Source organism: Syngnathoides biaculeatus, chromosome 13 (assembly GCF_019802595.1).
Source record: "Syngnathoides biaculeatus isolate LvHL_M chromosome 13, ASM1980259v1, whole genome shotgun sequence".
In the NCBI taxonomy this organism is placed as follows: domain Eukaryota; kingdom Metazoa; phylum Chordata; class Actinopteri; order Syngnathiformes; family Syngnathidae; genus Syngnathoides; species Syngnathoides biaculeatus.
Genome location: NC_084652.1, coordinates 20,789,045 through 20,809,881, shown reverse-complemented (window position 1 = coordinate 20,809,881; position 20,837 = coordinate 20,789,045). Strand labels below are relative to the sequence as shown.

Genomic DNA, 20,837 nt, shown 5'->3' with positions numbered 1-20,837 from the left:
TAGAGATTGACAGGTAGATGTGTGCAGTGTCTGCAGTTATGCAGACTTTGTTTTGGTTCATTGTGGTAAAGAAGGAGCTAAGCCAAAAGCCAAAGCTCTCAATTTACTGGTCGATTTACGTTTCTACCCTCACCTATCGTCACGAGCTGTGGGTCGTGACCAAAAGAACAACATCCCAAAATCCCAGGATCCCGATACAAGTGACCAGAACGAGTTTCTTCTGCAGGGTGTCCGAGCTCTCTCTTAGATATAGGGTGAGAAGCTTGGTCATCTTAGAAGGGCTGAGAGTAGAGCCGCTGCTCTTCCACATTGAAAGGAGCCAGATGAGGTGGCTGGAGCATCTAATTATTGGCCTCCCGGGAGACTGGTAAGGTGTTCCGGGCACATTCCGTCGGGAAAAGACCCCAGGGACAGCCCAGGACATGCTGGTAGAGCGTATGAAACCATGCTTGTTCTTCCCTGTTTCTTACCGTCCACACACATGAAATGTGTTGATGACTTTGCCTTTACTAGCTTAACTTCAGTGTTGGCACGCAGCTCAAAAGAAGCATATTTTTGTACTCCTTTTAGAGTAGTTTGCATGGTGAAAGAATGTTCTTCCATTGTCCCTGTGTTTGACATTTCTGGCTTCTGTGGGGACAGGACTTTTTTCACGATCTAGGGAGGGACCACATGGGTGACCTTCTTGGAAGTATTGGTTGTGTGATGGTGATTCCTACATGTCCCATGTGTGCTGGAGTGGTGCCGGATGGTGCCCACCTAGATATCCCGCTCTGGTTGCTGGTGGGGCGAGGAGGGTTTTGTCGCTCCTCAATCTTCTTCTCTCCTATCCTTCTTTAGATCAAGTGATATTGTTTAGCATTATACAAAAACAGCAATTTCAGGTTTTTTTTCAGTTTTTTATTTTATTTGACATTCATGGTCTCACTTAAAAACAAATCAGAAGCTAGTCATTAGGCAATAATTGTCTTTTTTTTTTTTTTTACTGAGTCTTTCTTTTACTCACGTAATTATTTAGAGTCATCATAAAACCACCACAACTTTTTGGTAGGCTTTACATGATCAGGATTTTTGGGGGCCAACCACCGATCAGTGAGTTAAAAAAAAAGGGATAACCAATCACTGATCCGATCCCAAGATAGAGCAATGAATCTATTTAAATGACCTATCCATTTACTGTAGCCATACTACTTTTTGTGACATATTAGTTTTTTTGATATGCTGTGAGGTTTTTCACCTGTAAATTATGCACCTCAGCTCCATAAAGATTAAAAATCACTGCTCTGGTCAGATCATGTATTGAAAAGAATGGCACCATGTTTACTCATAACCACTAGCGCCAGCTTGCTAGGCTACATAACGTTTTGTTGATGGCTTGCAAGCAATATCGTATTAAAAGTATGTGAACATAACTCAAGCAAGCCTTACACAAACGTCCTCACTGTCCTGGGCACCAGCGACCATTAACACATGTTTTATCCCCATTTTCTTCAAATAATACAGTCATAGCGATCCTCTCGTGTTGTCATCATCCGGTAACATGTAGCAATTGAGTCACCTATCGCGGATTCAGTGCATTGCAGATTCACCCCCCCCCCCAAAAAAAAAAAAAAGCCGGATCGCTATGTACTAATGCGCCATCCCTGGCACGACGACATGGACCAATGAAGCAAAAAAAAAAAAAAAAAAACACCAGCACACATTAGTACAGTACTGTTGCGGGATGCCGCATTGATAGGGTAAAATGCGGCATCCCCAGCAAAATGACAAGGACCGATGAAGCAAAAAAAAAAAAAAAAGCATTTACCCCGACTTCGCGGTTTTTCATTTTTCACGGGTGGGTCTGGAATTTCATTAATCGTATTGGCGAATTATGACATTAAATTAATTCATTAAATAATTAATGACTACAGGCCTGTTGCCTTGACATCTGTGGTCATGAAGTCCTTTGAACGCCTCGTGCTGGACCACCTCAAGACCGTCACAGGTCCCCAGCTGGAACCACTGCAGTTTGCCTATCGCGCTAAAAGGTCTGCGGATGATGCAGTCATTCATCATTCTTCATTTGCCACGCTCACAATCACACTTAGGGGCAATTTAGAGTGTTCAATTAATATTGCATGATTTTGGAAACGGGGCAGGGATCGAACCCGGGACCTCAGAACTGTGAGGCCAACGCTTTACCAGTTGATCCACCGTGCTGCCCATTAGTAATATATATTTGTTCTTCTTGCTATTATTATTCTTATTTTTTTAAATGTATTTTTATATTTTGTAGACCACACGATTCATCACGTTAAACTGCTCTCTTTGTACAATTGACATTGTTAATACACTTATTTCTATAGATTTTACATCTTGCACGTCGTATAACAAATAGTCCCTATAAATAGAAATATCTCTTATTCTTTGTTCTTGTTGCTATGTTGTTCCTTGTTCTGTATGTCGTACCAGGGCAGCAGCAACTGCTGGAGAAAAAGTCCTTGTGTGCTTGTACACACTTGGCTATTAAATCTGATTCTGATTCTGAAAACCCATTGGCCGATCTGCAAAAAATGCCAACTTTTGGCCGATTCTGAACAGGCCAGTAAAATTGGTCTAAAGACTTTTTTTGGCCCAATATCTGCAGGACTAGTCATTCTTTCTCCATCGCATCATATTATGGGGTGTTTAACGCCAGGCAAATGAACATGTATACAGAGAAAGTAATTCACTAATCAGAGCCATGAAATGCATTTTCACTGTTTGGCCATGTGGCAAATGGAATCTGACAAGCAGTGAAATTGCATGCATTCGATGGTTCTGGGAGTCCTCATTGGACAATTGGTACTTGGTGTGTTTGCAAGTAGGAGAGAAAATACTCTCTTGGTATCCCTGTAAGTGCACATTCCCTTATTATTCGTTTGCTTTTGTTTTGTTTTGTTTTGTTTTGGGTGTGTTGTATGAGCATCCCACCATCATCCAAGGAAAAAAATTGACAGCATTCTAAAATCAAGCATTGAAATGGAAGGATCAGAGACACGATTTGGTGTGAAAATTAGCAGCTGTTAAAGTTAAGGAGGTGGATCAAACTTGTCGGGAAGAAAACATTCCACAGCCACTGCAGATACAAAAAATCATGAAATGGCTGGACTCTGGGATTATCTCAGCATCTACTTCCACCTGCATTGCCCTGAATCATCATTTTACCCTAAAGTAACCTCCTCTCCATCTCACCATTGCACTCCATCATCCACACCCAAACCCCCCTCCCTTTAATATCCAGTTAATACAACTAGTCATTCCACAGTCCTTGACTGTAGAATGTGTGGGAGCATGTGTGCTTCACAAAAGGGAGGAGAGGGGTGATCTAAAGGTTCCAGATATCTGGTTCTATTGAAGCATGGATCTATGTGCTCACGCCCACTCAACATCATCACACATTCATTTACCCCAACATGCTGTATAAATGACCAGATGTTGGACAATTTTGTCTCTAAATGTAACCGTACATGAACAGATACAATAGGTATTCATGCATACAATAAAACATAACACAAGCATGGCTATTCAGACAAACACAATAGGTTAATTATATTGAGGATCAAAACAGCTGTGCGAACTTGATGTTTTACCCCTTTAGATGTAATTACATAAATTGTATTGTGATATTTTTGGTTGTGTTTTATTCAGCAAAACCAATTTACACTGAATTCTGCTCACAATGATAGAACTAAATGACCATCCAACACTTTTCTACATACCACAAAAGTCCGAACCATTATCAAGATGATGTTAAATGGGAGGTTTGCATATGACGTAGGAGAGGTTTGTGTGCATTTGCGACATTAACTCCCAAAGTGTGTAAACAGTGATGGCTACGAGGAAATATGTGATGTTAACCAACGGAAATTGAAATTGAATTTTTCGGAGAAGCATACCCAAAACACATGCATATTTGCTGCATGCATTAGGCAGTAGTAAATGAAAGAACGCAAATTACTTTGCAAATATTTCACTGTATCTGTTTTAAGTCATAATTATTCTCAAGAAACAAATAATTTCCAACAAATAGTCGACTAGATTCCACTGTTGCTGTTTTTGGCATGCTGTGACTAAACTGTGATTCATCAGTCACTGTATAGTGAAAGTTTCTGATTAATTCTGAGAAGCAGACTTAAAGTTTTTTGTAAGATTTGAGGGGCGTACTATAGTGATTTTAAGCCTTCGTCAGCGAGTGTTGAAACAATTTAGCCATTCAATAATGCCAATTAAATTTTCATGATGCTTAGTGAGACTGGATAGAAACCACATTCAAACACTAATGTAATGCAGGATTGCAAGTGGCTTTTTTGGCCAGTCACTCATATCAATTTTGCAGTTAAACATACACAACACTATCTAAATATTTTACTACATTCTTATTGTGTGAGTGAGGTGTATGGGGGAGGGGATCGGGATGTGCATAACCATATTGTTATGATCCCGCCATGCATTTACCAGACCACTTATGCTCACCAGGGTCACAGGTGTGCTCGAGCCTATCATGGCTGACTTTGGGGGAGAGGCGGGGCACACCCTGCACTGGTCGCCTGCCAATTGGAGGGGACATATACACAAACAACCATTTGCACCCAAATTCCCACCGACAGCAAACCGGACTACCTGGGGAAATCCCACGCAGGAAAAGGGAGCACATTCAAATGCCACACACGGGAGGCCGAATTTGAACCCAAATCGCAAGAATTGAGAGGCAGTTTACTAACCATTCGCCCATCATACCAACACCATATTATTATCCATCCATCCATCCATCCATCCATCCATTTTCTGAGTCGCTTATCCTCACAAGGGACGCTGGAGTGCTGGAGCTAATCCCAGCTGTCAATGGGCTGGATGCGTAGTGCACATTGAGACAGACAACAGTCACACTCACAATCACACCAAGGGGAAATTTAGAGTATCTAATTAAAGTTGCATTTTTTGAGGATGTGAGAGGAAACTGGAGGGCCAGGATAAAAACCCACACAGACACGGGGAGAACATGCAAACTCCACACAGGCGGGGCCGGTATTTGAACCTCAGAACTGTAAGGCCAACGCTCTACAACTGCACCACTGTTACGCCTCATATTATTATATGAAAATTGTATTCATAATAAGATCCATGTGTGTATGAATGTTTGCTCATCTGAATGGATTATTTATATTTGTATGCATTATATCTCTTGCCATTACTGTAGGTATTAAAATGAAATGAGGTGTGAAATAAGATCCTCAGTCTCTGTGGTGGAAAGCTCTAAAAAAAACAAAAACAAGCAAAAAAAGTCCCTTGCCAACACATCACATGTTTACAGTTTATCAGTCCAGTGTACAGTCTCCCTCTTTTCTCATTAGAGCCACTGCTAAAGTTAATGACCGATATATAGTGTTCTACAGAAATGAATAAGTGTCTGTAGAAACCCAAAAGAAAAAAAACAAGTGTATGGTATTCAGCAATGCCATACCCCAAACAAAGTTAAATGGCAAGTTGTTTGAGCATTTATTCGCTCTCCTTGATTTCAAGTTTAAGATCCATGTACGAGAAGGCTCTTTTTCCTCAATAGTGAGACAACATTAGCAAACTTGTAGAACAACTGAACACTGATGGTGGTCCAGAGCCACTGCCCCTCCATTTGGGACTGGTCAGGTATTTCAGTTGGGTTTGGGGCCTCCCTTGTTCCTGGGTGTTCAATAGCCATCCCCTGCTGGAAGTCCCACTGGCTTTGCCCACACTGGTGGGTGGAGGGGCCTCAGTGTGCCTGCTCAGCTGGCTCCGTAACAACAAATGACAAACATGCATGTGATATGGTCTTAATCCATTAAAAAGTTCGATACACATACTATAGACTAATTGCTTTTGCTGACATCACTAATAACACACTAACATATCAACTCACAGTTTTTTTACAGATGTTAGAGACAGTAAAAAAAGAACCACACCACTCATCAGTAGGACTGCCTTGCTCATTTCCCCCACATCCTGTCCTGCTATTTTTTGTCATCTCTTATCTTGTTCTCTTGGTTAGTTATTGCATGTCCTCACCAGGTGTCCAACCCATCCTACAAATAATAACATGATTTGACTGATGTAAAGTAACTTGTGTTCAACTATTCTGTCTCATTGTTGTTCTGCTGCGGTTCTCACCCCTAGGACTCTTGTCCACTATGTCCCCCTGTCCCTATAAAAAACATTTTCTGTCCAACTGCATATTCAATAAACATCACATCAATAATAAGAAAAAATAATTATAATAAGCAGGTGACACGGTGGAAGAGATGTAGAGCATTAGCCTCACAGTTCTGATGACCAGGGTTCAAATCCTGGCCCCCCATGTGGAGTTTGCACGTTCTCCCTGTGCCTGCGGGGGTTTTCTCCGGGCACTCCAGTGTCCTCCCACATCCCCAACACATCCAACATTAATTAGACACTCTGGATTTTACCGAGGTGTGATTGTGAGTGTGACTGTTGTCTGTCTCCCTGTGGCCTCCGATTGGATGGCAACCAGTCCAGGGTGTACCCTGCCTCCTGCCCGTTGACAGCTAGGAAAGGCTGTAGCACTCCTGTGACCCTTGTGAGGATAAGTGGCTCAGAAAATGGATGGATGGATATAATAAGCAGAGGGAGTATTTCAAACTCCCCCACTGCACACAAAAAGTGTGGAACCATTCTCCAAGGCAATGCAGCTCCACAGGACAGGTTTAAAAAAAGAAGAAGGAAAAAAATAAAGAAATGGCAATTACATCAACAGTAGTTTTATTCAAACCAAATTACTGATTGATACTGACTGGCATTGAGTCTGTGCTTTTGTACAAAGTTTGCATTTACACGCCAAATGTGGTTTGATAGTGCAGTGAAATTTGGTCAAGTGTGACTTCTATCAGAACCGTGGTGTAAACCAAACAAGTGATCAGAGTGAAATCTTTTGTAAGTGAAACCTGACATGGTTTTGTTCACTTCAGATTGCATGTGACCACTACATGGACAGATCAATATTAAAACGATAAGGTAAACCTCATTATATGACAGTACTGTAATTTTAAAATTACTGATAAAAATATCAGTGAAATGAAAAAAAAATATTCAAAAGGGTTTTGGTCAGTACCAGAGTGATTAAATTCAAATGTTAACACAGACTTGAAAAGGGTTGATGTAATTTAATATAAAAAAAAAGACGTACTGCAGACCGCTTCATTGTTTCTGTACTCTGTTTGTAATTAGTTTCTTCCTGCAAGAAACACGAGTTATTAACTAAAATATTTTTCAATGATTTCATCTCACGCACACACACACACACACTCAAAATAGTGCTATATGTGTGTATGGCAGACATTTTAAATTGGAATTTCAGGCATATACAATGTGCAATGGATTACATTTTTAATTATAACCCTGCTGTCCAAGTGCCTGCCCTTCAACCCAACAGTGGATCTCCATTAGCTGAAACCTCCAGAGGAACATCATGACCTCACCTTGCCCCAAGGCCCTGCTCCAGTTTTCATTTACTTGCAATAGCCAGACAAAGCCACTTGTCAGTGTTGACATTCACGCAAGCACATAAACATGTTACACACTTTTTCAAGAGGTGTGGGATGTGGAGTACATTTTTAGAATTACTGGAACAAATAAATGTGTCTCCTGTCTCTTTTTAATATCACCATATTTTTTAAAACAACAATAACACCCATGATGCCACCAGCCAAATGCTACCTGCCAAAAAACCCACGTCTTTCACATTTTGGCTTAGGCAACTGCAACACACGAGAAAAGTGAATTACCTCGGATGTTGATTGGAAGTGACAGCACTACAAATTATTAATTTCTACTTAATTTAAAGTCAGGCAGGTCAACATCATATGGCAAATTTAAAATCCTAATGACTCACATTTTCATGTCTTTGTTTCCCTTCCTCCATTGGATACCCCCTCTTCACTCCTCTTTTCCAGCTGTTAAACCAATTAAATGCTCAAAGAGGGTTGACTGCCCACTCTCCTTTTGAGAAATATACATGCAATAAAAGCCCTCTCTGTGCAGAGCTTTTGTGTGCTGGCAAGGCCGCCATCTTTAATTATGGCCTACGCCTCCACCCTTCTACCCACTGAATAACACTGCTGTCAGTACAGACAGCCTTTGTCGCAGGATCAGCTTTTTTTATTTTGTGTTCAGCAAGTAACGAAAACGGCTGATGTTAGTGGGTGATACTGATTCAGGCGCATGCTCAGATAATTTCAATGGCTTTGAATTTTGAATATGCTGGCATTTTACCCAAAATGGTGAATACCAATATTATAATATAAATACAGTATATTTAAAATCCACTGTTCACTGTGTACCACTGCAACTATAATGACACAATTAGTATCAGAAGTACATTGTTGCACTTTTCGCCATCCTTGATAGGGGTTGCTGTAGTTGCGCATGGTATCCTTGTGCTTGGTGGAGGATTGTTTTGTCAACAGTACTTTGTCACTTTGGTGGCACGGTGGAACAAATGCTTAGAGCGTTGGCCTCACATTTCTAAGGACCTGGATTTGATCCCCGACCATTGAATAATAAACGTTTTTCCCGAATTACCTCTGCGTCTCCCGTGTACTCCTGCATTTGGGTCCTACCTCCGTTCCGATGGGTCGTGACACTATATTTCTTTTGTGTTTAATTAATTGCTGAGTTAAATATTGTTGAGCTGCTTTGACATTGTGCTATTAATTTGGCTGATGGCACAACAACATCCTTCCATTTTTTTGGGCGACTTATATTCACAAGTGTTGCAGGAGTGCTGGAGCCTATCCCTACTATCGTCGGGCAAAAGGCAGAGTACACCGTGAACTGGTTGCCAGCCAATCATAGGGCACATACAAACAAACAACCATTCACATTCACAATCACAGTCACACCTAAGGGCAATTTAGAGTCTCCAATTAATGCATGTTTTTGGGATGTGCGAGGAAACCAGAATGCCTAAAGAAAACCCACGCAGACACGGGGAGAACATGCAAATTCCTCACAGGCAGGGCAAGGATTTGAACCCGGGTCCTCGGAATTGTGAGGCTGACGGTCTAACCAGAAGCCCGACTGTGCCGCCTTACAACAACATGCTTACAAAAAAAGAAAAAAAGCAGTCACGATATACCCTTCCAAAACCAAACAGTGGTCAACAAAACTGAACTGTACATTTGGGTGTTAATGTAGTCTGGAAATGTGTGGTATAAGAAAATGAGAAGTAAAAAAAAGATTGTCCTTGTTTTGAGGAGCTCCATAAATCAAAGGGGAAGGTCTGTCGACAAAAGCCTTCTCAGTTGAAAAAATCATCCTCAGATAAATAAAGAAAAATGAAAGTTAATTGGTGTAGTTGAGAATGATACTATCAAAAGCAGTGTAGACATACCAGTGTTCTTCCTCAGTAACTTGTAAGGAGGGTGGGGGAGGGGGGGGGCAGAACAGGTCTAGAAAACGTGAGGCTTGAAGAGTGGGGACAATGTTGACTACTGTCCCCCAGAGTGAGGACTTGTTGTAGGCTGCGGTTGTCCAAGAAGTAAGTCGTGCTTTGAATGAATGGACAAAATGATGTGGGACTGGCTGTCTGGATTGATACATGCTAGCCCGCTTGCCCACAGAGCAGGCATGTGAAGGAACCCGGGAAAGTCTTTGGAATGTGAGGCATATTGTGAGAACAAAGCCAGCAACTGTCCCCCAGAGTGAGGCCCTGTCCTGGGCTAAAGGGCGAAAGGAGTCAGCTTCTAAGGATGGATGAATAGATGACCAGTGAATTTGGTGGTTGACAAGAAAGCCGTGGAGTGGTTTCAGTCACACCCACGTAGGGGGTGTTCAAGTATTTAATTAAATTTGCATCTTATTCGCTGAATGAATAAAATGACACATTCTTTAATGCACAGATAATGGATGTGCTGAAATTGGAAAGAAAATATCATATAGTTATTGTCATTCAAAAAAGTAAGTTCCTTTTAGCTTGTCCCGTTAAGGATCGCCACAGCGTGACATCTCAGATGAACGCTCATAATTGTTTGGCACAGTTTTTACGCCGGATACCCTTCTTGACACAACCCCTCTTGTGGAGTTGAGGCCCCAGTGAGATACGAATTCACAACCCCTGGTTTACCAAACCAATGTTCTAACCATTGAGCTATTGTCATTCAGCATGGTTTTAATGTGCAGCATATATGGAAAATCCAACTGCTTACGTGTCACTTTTTTTCAAGTTTCCAAACCTCAGGGATATCCTAAAGGCATTCATAGTCTTCTTGTCCACCCAGTCCCTTGACTGATGTTTTTTTTCTTGAGTTGTCAAGGTGATCGTAAATGTCTGTGCTAAGAAGTTCCATGAACTTTAATTGTAAACTCTAAATAGCAACATCATGAAAATATTACACACCATCCATCCATTCATCCATTTTCTTCCGCCTTTCCGGGGTCGGGTCGAGGAGACAGAACCTTTAACAGGGGAGCCCAGACTTCCCTCTCTCCACCCACTTCATCCAGCTCATCTGGCGGAAATCCCAAGGCGATCTCAGTTAAGCCACAAGAACTCCTCCTGGTAGGTATTGTTCCCTCTATTTTTTCCTCTGTCTGGGCATACAGACAAGACCCCTGAGCACACTGAGGACCACTGTGAGCAACATCAGAAGTGCTCACCGTGGCAAAGCACCAGTATCACACATCATCATCAGAAAGTTTTATCGTTTATTAAAAGAATCAAATTACAACAGCAATTTCCATTACTTTACTTTTAATATAACTCATTTGACCACCTTACACAGTTTTATAGCCGACATCTTTTTCCTCCCTGAATTTGATATATATATGACTAGCATTTTGTGTCCTGTTATGTCTGTGCTCCCATCTACTATTAGGGCATGCCAGGGCGCATCTTTAAACTTTTGAATAGTCTCATTCTGCACTCTCATTGATTAAATTCACAAATTCAAAGGGATAGTTTTTGCTTCGCCAGCTTTCTGGTATACTCACATACTTTGCCATGTGATCGTGGATTTGTTGAACTGACAGCATTCTTCTTCTTCTTTTCATTTCGGCTTGTCCTGTTAGGGGTCGCCACAGAGTGTCATCTTAGATGAACGCATATTTGTTTGGCACAGTTTTATACCGGATACCCATCCTGACGCAACCCCTCTGCATTTGGCTGGGGAGAGAAGCTCACAGCACCTGATATTTCCAGGCAGTCTCCCATCCAGGTACTAACCAGGGAACAAACACAGTTAGCTTCAAAGATCGGGTGTTCTCAGGGTAGCATAGCTGTAAACGTTGAACTCACAGCATTGATACATTCAAGTCAATGTGTCACATTTTTTGCTGAATTACTCATACACCTCTGCGCGCCGCCATTTAACCTCTCTACCTCACGTGTACCAGTGCTGTAGCCTGCAGAATGCTCTCCGTTACTTTTTGTGTTTTTGTGTTTCACGGGCGTCTCGGGACTCAAGTACACAAGAGAGGACTTGCTAACCATCAGAGAGCCTTCTTCGGACTTATCTTTTAACTTTTTTTTCAGCAACTCTCGCCAATTCGCTGAAACTTTTCCAGAGTTGCTAGTTGGTGCACTCTTCAAAGCTTCGCGATGAAAATGCTCTCGATCCGGGTTACAAGTCCGACTTCGAAAGCGGAGACATTGTCTAATGCTTCCGACAAAAGAATTTGGACGTTCTGTGGCTCTGTGCTTTACGGAGACTTGGCTTTGTGGACGAGTTCCCGACGGTGCTATCACGCTGCCTGGCTTCAACCTCCCTCGTACTGATCATGTCAGCGAGATAACAAGCTTAATTCATACTCTTTTCAGAAGGCCAACATTACAGTAAAGATACTTTTTTGTTAGTTACTTGAAAGATTTGACAATTTTGTGAAATACTGGATTTGTTTATTCTTTTGTCTTTCTGCTATTGTCATAAAATTTTAAACAAATACATATTTCGCTTTGCTTGTGGTGAACTACATACACATTACAGATCTTACTTTTTGAAAAAAAAATTGAATAAATGGAGTTTGCCTCAATATAAAAAAATGATATTCAACTGCCTTTCGTTTTCCGTGTTAGCATACAGGTAAGTGCCCCTATATTTTTTTTTAATAGGTTTCATAGAGATAGCAAGAGGGGACGACTTCAGAAACTTGGGGTCGACAATATAGAGCAATGGTGAGTGTGGTATGGAAGTGAAGAAACGGGTCCATGTGGGATGGAACACTTGGCGTAAGGTGTCTGGTGTTCTATGTGACAGAAGAGTATCCGCTAGGATGAAGGGCAAAGTTTATAAAACAGTGGTGAGGCCGGCCATTATGTACGGATTACAGACGGTGGCTGTAAAGAAACAACAGGAAGCAGAACTGGAGGTATCAGAAATGAAGATGCTTAGGTTCTCGCTTGGTGTGAACAGGTTAGGTAGGATTAGAAATTAGCTCATTAGAGGGACAGCCAAAGTTGGACACCCCCGGTCACCTTTCTTGAAAATGTTGGTGGAATTGATCAGGTCTTCGATGTATTTTCCCCACCAACTCACAACATCCCAAGTTGAAGTCAGCAGCGCCCTGTCCCCACAATACACAGTGTTGACGGTGCACTGCTTCCCTCTCCTGAGACGCCAGACGGTGGACCAGAATTTCCTCGAAGCCGTCCTGAACTCATTCTCCATGGCCTCACCAAACTCCTCTCACGCCTGGGTTTTTGCCTCAGCGACCACTGAACCTGCATTCCGCTTGGTCAGCTGATATCTATCAGCTGCCTCGGGAGGCCAGAAATGCCCGATAGAACTCCTTCTTCAGCTTGACAGCATCCCTCACTATTGGTGTCCACCAACGTGTTCATGGGTTGCTGCCACGACAGGCACCGACCACCTTATGGCCACAGCTCCAGTCGGCCGCCTCAGCAATGGAGGCGCGGTACATCATCCACTCGGATTCAATGCATGTGAAGTGGGCGGTGGCTAAAAGACGGGACATTGGTGATACGATCCCCGGCAACAGAAACTAGCTCTAGGGACATGCACCTACGATGACAATTTCAGACCCCTCCATGATTTCTAAGTGGGAGAACTTGCAATATAGCAGGGTGTTCAAATACTTATTTTCTTCACGGTAGATGGTGAGCTCGTGGCAAGGGTGACCCATGTTACCCTGACATCTGAAACATGATAAGGCAGATTTGCTGTTCGTCTACTGTAAAATTCTTCTTCTTCCAGTATTTTTTTCCACGTTTTTGTTTGTCTGGGTGATGTACCCTCTGTACTATTATGGTCATCCGGGTTATAGATACATGGAAACCAATTGGAGCTGCCGTGAATGATGTCTCAACTCCTATGACACATCTGTCTGGTCCTTTAAAATGGTTAATATTTAGTATTTAAAATCAAATATAGTATTCAGTTTTCCATAGAGGGAACACAGTGGGCAACTGGTAAGTACATCCACCTCACACTTCTGAGGACTTGGCTTCAAGTCCGACCTGGCTTGTGTGGAGTCTACACAATGTCCCCATGCCTCTGTGGGTTTTGTCCGGCTACTCTGGTTTCCTTTCACATTCCAAAAACATGCATGGTAGGTTAATTGAAGACACCACATTAAAGTCCTTGCTGTCGGAGTTTAATCTGCATGCTTTCCTCCATGACATTGTTTTCATCTTCTCTTCCACGCGCCATAGAGTACAGTCGATCCAGTCATCGCACCACCCGTGAGTAATTCTGCAAAAATACTGTAAAAGTTAGCAGAAAATGTCTGAAGAGTACTTTCCACTTCTAAACACTTCTTTCCTCCTGCTAAGTATGATGCCTAATTGCTCCAAAGATGAACAAATGGGACAAAAACATGGTCAATACTTTAGAGCATGTTACCAAGCCGTCTATCTGTGAAGGCGCTGTTTTTGTTCTGTCTCTGAATGGTCCAAATACAAATGATGTTGCTCTCAGGACTCTTTCTTCTTCCCTAGCAGCATATTTTCCTCTTCCATTTCTATCTGACCTCTGCATCTTTTATTCCAACTCCAGGTATCTAAAGGTCTTTCCTCAGCAGATCTATAACCAGACATTTCCAGCATTCTTCTAATATATCCATGTCCAAACTATTTCAATCTGGCGTCACTAGCTTTGTCTCACTTTCCAGTCTGTGCTGTCCCTCATGAGTTCGTTCCTGATCCTATCTATCCCTCCCACTCCCTAAAATAATTTCATCATCTTAAATTGTTCCATGTCCAGCACTGTATTTTGGTTATTGCTACTGTCTTCAAACCGGAGAACACTCCTGGTCCCACTACCATTCTATAAACTTTTCCTTTCACTTTAGCTGGTGCTCTTCTGTCATAAATAACCCATGGATCTTTCTTCACCTCCTCCATCCTTCTTGTGCTCTCTTGTTCAACTCTCTTCTACACATCCCATTGCCCTGAACTGTACTTTTGTCCATTTTTTCTGATGTAGTCCCATCTTCACTCTCCTATTACTTCAGCATCAGACCTCATCAACAGTCTTATTGTTCCAATTCACGATATGGACTGGTCTGACACTTTTTTTCCACTCCAGATTTTCCTCGATATTTGTTGTATTTTTTCCAAACACAAAAATACTACACAGCCCCTTCCGACTTCCCTTGTAATTCTCCATAAGCATTCTCAGGACAAATATGGCAGCCATGATACTCATTCTAGGCATTTAACCATCCTATTGCTCCCATATAAACACTACCAAATTTTCAATCCATCATCAACTCAATTCCTCTATAGTGCTACAGCCTTGCACATTAACTGAACAAAATGCTTGTTTTCCACTCATCCACCCAATTCTCAAAGATTATATTGAACTATCTTGTCATCTGTCCTCACACTGCAATCTCTCTGAGGCACAGCCAGATCTCCACTAGTATATCATTTGGAGCCTTTCCACTTTTTAACCTCCTCAGAGCTTTTCTTAGTACATACCTTTTTAATCTGGGCGACTGACTTTTTCAATGTTTTTCACCTCATCTGTCATAATTTCTTTATTTTTCACCATTGATCAACTCCTCAAAGTACTCTACTGAGTTACTCAGCATCATTTCCCATGTATCAGTACATTTTCAATTCTGTCATTTATAATTTTAACTTCCTCCAAAATCCCATCTGTGTCACCAATCTAAAAAATCCGTTTTCTCTTATCTTTTTGTTCAACATCAAACCTCATGCACGTCTTATGATATACTGTATTATCCTTTTTTGGGGCTTGAGGGACTACATCGAGGAGTCGCTGGCAGGCGGACTCATTTGCCCCTCATCCTCACCAGCCGGTGCGGGTTTTTTTTTCATCAAAAAGAAGGACTCCACGCTGCGACCCTGCATCGACTACCGAGGACCGAACAACATCACAGTCAAGAACCGGCACCCCTTGCCTCTGATCGCTACGGCATTCAAACTCCTTCAGGGAGCCCGGATCTTCACCAAATTGGACTTCCGCAGCATTTACCATCTGGTGCGGATCCAGGAAGGAGACGAATAGAAGACGGTGTTCAACACTCCCACAGGGCATTATGAGTATCTTGTGATGCCTTTTGGACTGACAAATGCCACGGCCGTCTTTCAAAACTTCATTAATGACGTACTTCGGGAGTTTCTGAACAAGAACTCATTTGTGTATCTCAACGATATTCTAATCTTTTCATCAGACCTGAACTCTTACATCCGACAGGTCAGGGAGGTGCTCCGGTGTCTGTTGCAGCACCAGCTGTTCGTAAAAATGGAAAAACGTGAGTTCCACCGAGCGTCCATGTCCTTCCTGGATTTCGTCCTGGCAGAGGGGGAGATACGTATGGATCCCAGGAAGGTTGACGCGGTGCTGCGGTGACCCACCCCTGCCACCAGGAAGGACGTACAGAGGTTCTTAGGATTTGCTAATTTCTACAGAAAGTTTATACGGAACTTCAGCTCAGTGGCCGCTCCTCTGCACGCTCTCACCTCACCACACAACGTCTTCGAGTGGTCCAGGACCTGCTAGAAGGCCTTCGACAATCTTAAGGCGAGTTTCACCGCCGCGCCCGTCCTCATTGTTCCGGACCCAGATCACCAGTTCATGCTGGAGGTTGACACATCAGATTCGCGAATCGGAGCCGTCTTGTCTCAGAGGAGTCCCAAGGATGGAAGGATCCACACATGCGCGTTCCTGTCTAGGAAGCTGACCCCGGCAGAGAGGAACTACGACGTAGGAGACCGAGAACTGCTGGCAGTCAAGACGGTGTTGGAAGACTGGCTGGAGGGCTCGCAAGTGCCGTTCGTGGTCTTCACTGACCACAAGAACCTAGAGTACCTGAAGACCGCGAAGCGGCTGAACACCCACCAGGCCAGGTGGGCCCTGTTCTTCACTCGCTTCCAATTTACTCTGTCCTTCCACCCAGGCTCCAAGAACGGAAAGCCGGACACACTCTCACAGATTCACGAGGGGGAGCGCACGGAATCAGAGGCCACTCCTATCCTGCCAGAGATTCATGTCCAGCTTCACCTGCGCGGTTGAGTCGCGGGTGAAGGAGGCCCTGGGAGAGACGCCGCCGCCCGCGGATTGTCCGTCTGACCGCCTTTTCGTCGTTCCATCTCTACGGGGAGACGTCGTCAACTGGGCCCATACCAACAAAACGGTCTGCCACCCGGGTATGACAAAAACGCGTTCAGTGGTCGAACAAAGGTTCTGGTGGCCCAACCTCAGCAATGACGTGAGGGAGTTCATCAACGTCTGCCCGGTATGTGCGCCCAATAAGACTTCCCGCCTACGGCCTGTTGGAGAGGTGTGACCTCTGTCCATCCCCTTCCACCCGTGGTCACAATTGCACTGTACTTCGTCACCAGGCTGCCGCCCTCCCAATGGAACACAGTGGTGCTGTCTGTATTGGACCGATTCTCCAAAATGGTCCACTTCATGCAGCTTCCGAAGATCCCGTCGACCAAGCAGACAGCCCAGCTGGTGCTAGACGAGGTCATCTGTTACCAGGGGCTACCCCGGGACATTGTTTCTGACAGAGGTCTGCAAAGTCTGGAGTCTAACGGCCAGACGGAGAGGGTAAATCAGGAGTTGGAGACCGGACTTCGATGCCTGGCATCCAGGAACCAGAGCACGTGAAGCCAACACATCAAGGGGGTAGAGTATGCTCACAATTCTCTACCCTCCGCCTCAACAGGTATGGCTCCACTCCACGACGTGCATGGCTATCCTCCGTCCCTGGTTCCTTCACTGGTCACAGACTCCACGGTCCCATCGGCCCTGCAAGAGGAGGAGCCGCACCAGAACTCAGGGTGGGATAGCGAGTGTGGCTCTCCACCAAAGATCTCCTACTGTGGACGGAATCCCACAAATTTTCTCCCAGGTTCGTTGGCCCGTTCCTGATTACCAAGATCATTAACCCAGTTGCCGTGTCACTGAAACTGCACAGGTCGATGAGGGTGCACCCTACGTTCCACGTCAGCAGACTACGCTCGAATCGCCCTTCGTCGCTGCCTCCTCTGGCCAAGCCCCCCCCGAACCAACCCCCCCCCCCCCCGCATGGTGGACGGCGGGCCGGTGTATACTGTGCGCCAGCTGCTGTCTTCCGGCCGCAGGGGAAGGGGGGTCCAGTACCTGGTGGACTGGGAGGGATATGGACCGGAGGAGCGCTCCTGGATCCCCTCCTGTTTCGTCATGGACCGCTCCCTCATCAGGGACTTTCACGTGGCCAATGCAGATGCTCCTGGGCCGTCCGTCATGCTCCTGGCTTCCTGCCCTGGTTGGGCATGGCCAGCCAATTAGTCAGCGCACACCTGCACCTTGTCTCGGCTGATTACTCTCAGTATATATAGGACCCAGGGGATGACTCGTCCTCTGCCAGATCACTGCCCTTGATGCCTTTTTCCCGCTCTCCCGTTTGCCTGACTTCTGCTCTCCGTGCATCTGATTCATCTGATACATGGAGTGGAGGTGGACTTTTACAGGTCTTTGAGGGTCAGAATTCTAGCTGATAGACAGGTGTTCAAATACTTATTTGCAGCTGTATCACACAAATCTTCTTTTCCTTTCGGCTTGTCCCGTTAGGGGTCGCCACAGCGTGTCATCTTTTTCCATCTTAGCCTATCTTCTGCATCTTCCTCTCTAACCCCAACTGCCCTCATGTCTTCCCTCACCACATCCATAAACCTTCTCTTTGGTCTTCCTCTCGCTCTTTTGCCTGGCAGCTCCATCCTCAGCACCCTTCCACCAATATACTCACTCTCTCGCCTCTGAACATGTCCAAACCATCGAAGTCTGCTCTCTCAAACCTTGTCAGCAAAACATCAAACTTTGGCTGTCCCTCTAATGAGCTCATTTCTAACCCTATCCACCCTGCTCCTCACCACACTCACCATTGCTCTGAATTGTTGACCCTAAATATTTGAAGTCCTCCACCCTCGCTATCTCTTCTCCCTGTAGCCTCACTCTTCCTCCTCCACCTTTCTCATTTACGCACATATATTCTGTTTTACTTCGGCTAATCTTCATTCCTCTCCTTTCCAGTGCATGTCTCCATCTTTCTAATTGTTCCTCTGCATGTTCCCTGCTTTCACTGCATATCACAATATCATCTCCGAACATCATGGTCCAAGGGGATTCCAGTCTAACCTCATCGGTCAGCCTATCCATTACCACTGCAAACAGGAAGGGGCTCAGAGCTGATCCCTGATGCAGTCCCACCTCCACCTTAAATTCTTCTGTAACACCTAAGGCACACCTCACCATTGTTCTGCTGCCATCATACATGTCCTGTACTATTTTAACATACTTCTCTGCCACACCAGACTTACACATGCAGTACCACAGTTCCTCTCTTGGTACTCTGTCATTGGCTTTCTCTAGATCCAAAAAGACACGGAGATACTTACTTCCGTCCTGAGTCTAGCCTCCACTACTCTTTCCCATAACTTCATTGTGTGGCTCATCATCTTTATTCTTCTGTAGTTTCCTTAGGTCTGAACATCGCCTTTGTTCTTAAAAATGGGGACTCAATCACACTTTTCCTCCATTCTTCTGGCATCGTCTCTCCCGCTAGTATTCTGTTGAAAAAGTTGGTGAAAAACTCCACAGCCATCTCCAAATTGCTTCCATACCTCTACCGGTATGTCATCAGGACCAACTGCCTTTCCATTTTTCATCCTTTGTAGTGCCTTTCTGACTTCCCCCTTAGTAATCATTGCCACTTCCTGGTCCTTCACACTTGCCTCTTCAACTCTTCCTTCTCTCTCATTTTTTTCATTCATCAACTTTCTATTCTTTCCAAGTATTCTTTCCATCTATTTAGCACACTACTGGCACCAGTCAACACATTTCCATCTCTATCCCTCTGTCTGGCCAACCTGTAGAGATCCTTTTCTCCTTCTTTCGTGTCCAACCTGGTGTACATGTCTTCATATGCCTCTTGTTTAGCCTTTGCCACCTCTACCTTTGCCCTGCGTTTCATCTCGATGTGCTCCTTTCGCCTCTCCTCAGTCCTCTCAGTGTCCCACTTCTTCTTTGCCAATCTCTTTCCTTGTATGACTCCCTGTATTTTGGGGTTCCACCACCAAGTCTCCTCCTCTTTCCTACCAAAAGACACACCAAGTATTCTCCTGCCTGTCTCTCTGATTACCTTGGCTGTCGTAGTCCAGTCTTCCGAGAGCTTCTGCTGTCCATCGAGAGCCTGTCTCACCTCTTTCCAAAAAGCCGCACGACATTCTTCCTTTCTCAGCTTCCACCATCTACCTTTGTCTTCTTAATCTTCCTACCCACCACCAGAGTCATCATACACACCACCATCCTATGCTGTCGAGCTACACTCTCCCCTACCACTACTTTACAGTCAGTAATCTCCTTCAGATTGTGCCAGCAGGCGTTGTTAACCCGGGCCACGACCGATCCGGCATGGGATTCTTTAGATGAACGCTCATATTTGTTTGGCACAGTTTTTACGCCAGATGCCCTTCCTGACGCAACCCTCTGCATTTATCCGGGCTTGGTATGGGCCTACAGATTGCACTGGTTTGTGCCTCCATAGGGCTGCATTGCTGTAACACACAAATAAATTGTTAAAAATAAAAACATACATTGTGATTTCAGGATTTTTCTTTTTAGATTATCTGTCTCACAGTGGACATGCACCTACAATGAAAATTTCAGACCCCTCCATGATTTCTAAGTGGGAGAACGTGCAATATAGCAGGGTGTTCAAATACTTATTTTCTTCACTCTGTATCCCTCCAATCATCAGCCAGTTTCTCAAAACAACAGTTTTTCCCAACTCCCTCTTAAAGTTCACATGTCAGTACCATTGTCACATTAACTGGTGATTGTTGCTGTGTACAATCTTTCTGGCTGTGTGTGTGTGTGTGTGTGTGTTTTTTAAATCCATGTAAAAATCCTCCAGTTTCTTTATCTTCTAAATAATGTTGATATTTTCCATCCATTCATTTTCTTTGTCACTTCTCCTCATGAAGGTCGCGGGGAGTGCTGGAGCCTATCCCAGCTGAGCTGTCAACAGGCAGGAGGCGGGGTACACCCTGAACTGGTTGCCACCCAATCACAGGGCACATGGAGACAAACAGGCTCACTCACAATCACACCTAGGGGCAATTTAGAGTGTCCAATTAATGTTGCATGTTTTTGGGATGTGGGAGGAAACCGGAGTGGCCTGAGGAAACCCACACAGGTACAGGGAGAACATGCAAAATCCACACAGGCGGGTCTGGGATTGAACCCAGGACCTCAGATCTGTGAGGCCAACGCTTTACTACCTGACCCACCGTGCCGCCGATGTTCACATTTTGAATATTCAAATTAAAAGTTACGAAGAGTGGAGCCTGACGGTGG

General features: G+C 44.2%; 1 long non-coding RNA gene across 3 annotated transcripts in view; it reads left to right on the top strand.

Annotated features, from left to right (window-relative positions):
• Window positions 1-20,837, top strand: part of LOC133511520 (uncharacterized) — a 59,976-nt gene that overhangs the window by 20,987 nt on the left and 18,152 nt on the right. The window contains exons 4-5 of one of the 3 annotated variants that reach the window (XR_009797931.1): window positions 11,080-11,225; window positions 11,543-11,824. This is a non-coding gene — a long non-coding RNA (uncharacterized LOC133511520). Of the gene's footprint in view, window positions 1-11,079; window positions 11,825-20,837 lie in introns of those variants that run through there. The other 2 variants (XR_009797930.1, XR_009797929.1) reach the window with 2 other exon arrangements.